Genomic DNA, 3,461 nt, shown 5'->3' on the forward strand with positions numbered 1-3,461 from the left:
TTTTCATGCAAAAAAAAGTCACCATTTGGAAGTTAAGGAATATACTCCTGGAGCACCACTGGACCTAAGGGAAATTGCAAACTATCTAGAAAGCAATTAAAAAGAATATTTTAACCCAAAACCTACCCGGCACAGTGAATGCTATACTCAGACAGAAAAAAAATTACATTCTTAAATGTCTTCAGTATTAACGAACAAAGACGAAAAATTAAAGGAACATAGTACTCATCTTTGGATCTTTACGAACGAAGTACAAAGTGAACTAAAAAGAACCAGGAAGGGGCCTTTAACAACAGAAAAGGTGGAATTAATGAAATGATCAGAACTTGTTCACTGGGATGACCAATAAGACAGGTAACCCTCTTCCAAGTCTGATAAAAGAAAAAGAAAGAATAAATATGGACAAGACCGGAAATGGAAAAGTATACATAAAATGGTTACATAATTAGAAAATGACCACATTACACTCTACCTCAGCAAATGTGAAAGCCTAGAGGAAAAGGAAGTTGTTTTGGGAACCAAATTAACCCAACAGGAAGTGCTGAATAGGCCAATGATCACAAAAGAGACGGAAAAAGTGAATAAATATCTACCGCGAAAAGTCATCATAACAAAGTGGTTCATCTGTTTGAATTCAACTTATCTTTAAAACAAGCAATTTCAAGATCATTTAAACTATTCTAGGCCATAAAAAAAGAAGAAAAGCCCCTTCATTCTTTTTTCCCCCCAGCTTTACTGGGATATAATTGGCATGTAACATTGTGTACGTTTAAGGTGTACAATGAGATGATGTGAAACACACATATTACGAAATGTTTACCAAACTAAGGTTAGTTAACCTATCCTTCACCTCACATAATTACCTTTTTGTTGTTGTCGTTATAATGAGAACAATAAGGATCCACTCTCATTGCAATTTTAAAATATATAAAACAGTGTTGTTGACCATAGTCCTCTTACTATGCACTAGATCCCTGGAACATATTCACCTTACAACCTAAAGTACTATTTGACCAACATCTAAGTATTTGTCTTTCTGTGTCTGACCTACTTCATTTAGTATAAGGCCATCAACATCCATCCCTGTTATCACAAAAGGCAGGACTTCCTTCTTTTTATGGCCCAATAATACACCATCGTGTATATGTATCCATATAGAGAGATCTATACGCCATATCTTCTTTTTCCGTTCATTCATCAGTGGACACCTAGCTTGTTTCTATGTCTTGCCCGTTGTGAATAATGCCGCAATGAACATGGAAATGCAGGTACCACTTCAGTAAAGTGATTTCATCTCCTTCAGGTATATACCCAGAAGCGGGATTGCTGGAGCATATGGTACTTCTATCGTTAATTTTTTGAGGAATTTCCATACTGTTTTCCATAGTGCCTGGACCAATATACATTCCCACCAGCAGTGCACCAAAGTTCCCTTTTCTCCACATCCTCACCAGCATTTGTTATCTCTTGTCCTTCTGATACCAGCCTCTCTAACAGATGTGAGGTGGTATTTCATTGTGGTCTTGACTTGTATTTCCATGATTATTAGTGATGTTGAGCACATTTTCACACACCTCTTGGCCACATTTGTACGTCTTCTTTCAAAAAATGCCCATGCGGGTCCTTTACCCATTTTTTAAGTGGATTTTTTTTCTTTTTTTTTGCTACTGGGCTGTGTGAATTTTTTTTCTACATGGTAGGTATTAACCCCTTATCGGATCTATAGTCTGGAAAGAGTTTCTCCCATTCTGTAGGTTGCCTTTTCATTTGTTGATTGTTTCTTTCACCGTGCACAAGTTTGTAGCTTAATGTGGTCCCGCTTGTTAACGGTTGCTTTTGTTGCCTGTGCGTTTGGTGTCACATCCAAAACAACCACTGCCAAGACTGAGCTCTTGGAGCTTTTTCAAGTTTTACAGTTTCAGGCCTTACAATTAAGTATTTAATCCATTTCAAGTTAATTTCTTGTGAATGGTGTAAGGTAGGGGTCCAACTGCATTTTTGCATAGGAATATCCAGTTTTCCCAACACTATTAATTGAAGAGACTATCCTTTCTCCACGGAGTACTCTTGCCTACCTTGTGGACTCTTGGTTTTGTTCCATTAGTCTGTGTGTCTGTTTTTATGCCAACAGCATACTGTTATGACCAGGAGAGGTTTGTAATACGGTTTGAAATAAGGAAGTGTGAGGCCTCCACCTTTCTTCTTTCTCAAGATTTCTCTTGGGTACTTGTGGTCTTTTGTGGCTGCTAGGATTATCTTTTCCATTTCTGTGAAAAATGCCATTGGAATTATTTGATAGGGATAGCACTGAATCGCTAGATGGCTTTGGGTAGTATGTGCATTTTAATAATATTAACTCCTCTGACCCACGAACGTAGGATATCTTTCTATTTATTTGTGTCGCTTATCAATTTCTTTCATCAATGTCTTCTAGTTTTCAGCGTATAGATTTTTGACTTCCTGGGTTAAATTTATTCCTAAGTATTTTATTCTTTTGGATGTTACTGTAAATGTGTTCTTTCTTTTTCAGATAGTTCATTGTTAGTGTAGTGTATAGAAATACAAGTGATTTTTACATGTTGACTTTGTATCCTGAAAATTTACTGATATAAATTATTGGTTCTAAAAGATTTTGATGGAGTTGTTAGGATTTTCTAAATAGAAGATCATGTCATCAGCAAACAGAGGCAATTATATTCCTTCTTTTTCAGTTTGGATGCCCTTTATTACTTTTTCTTGCTTAATTGCTCTGGCCAGGACCGCCAGTACTAAGTTAAAGAGAAGTAGTGGGTGTGGGCACACTTGTCCTATTCCTGATCTTAGCGAAAAGTTTCCAATCTTTCACCTTTGAGTGTGATGTTACCTGTAGGTTTGTCATATGTGGCCTTTATTATGTGGAGATATATTCCTTCTATACACAACCTTTGAGAGGTGTTTTTTTTTTTTTTTTACCATGGAAGAATGTTGAATTTTGTCAAATGCTTTTTCTGCATCTATTGAGATAATCATATGACTTTGTCTCTCATTGTATTAATTGATTTCTGTGTGTTGAGCCATACCTGTATCCCAGAGATAAATTCCACTCGATCATCATATATGATCTTTTTAAGGTCCTGTGGAATTCAGTTTGCTAGTATTTCATTGAGAAATTTTGCATCTATACTCATCAAGGATACTGGCCTGTAGTTTTCTTTTCTCATATTACCCTTATCTGCCTTTGTTATCAGGGTACTGCTGGCTTCAAAAAATGAGTTTGGGGGCGCCTGGGTGGCTCAGTCGATTAAGCGTCCGACTTCGGCTCAGGTCATGATCTCGCGGTCCGTGAGTTCGAGCCCCGCATCAGGCTCTGTGCTGACCGCTCAGAGCCTGGAGCCTGTTTTGGATTCTGTGTCTCCCTCTCTCTCTGCCCCTCCCCCATTCATGCTCTGTCTCTCTCTGTCTCAAAAATAAATAAACGTTAA

This window comes from Panthera tigris, chromosome X (genome assembly GCF_018350195.1).
Source record: "Panthera tigris isolate Pti1 chromosome X, P.tigris_Pti1_mat1.1, whole genome shotgun sequence".
In the NCBI taxonomy this organism is placed as follows: domain Eukaryota; kingdom Metazoa; phylum Chordata; class Mammalia; order Carnivora; family Felidae; genus Panthera; species Panthera tigris.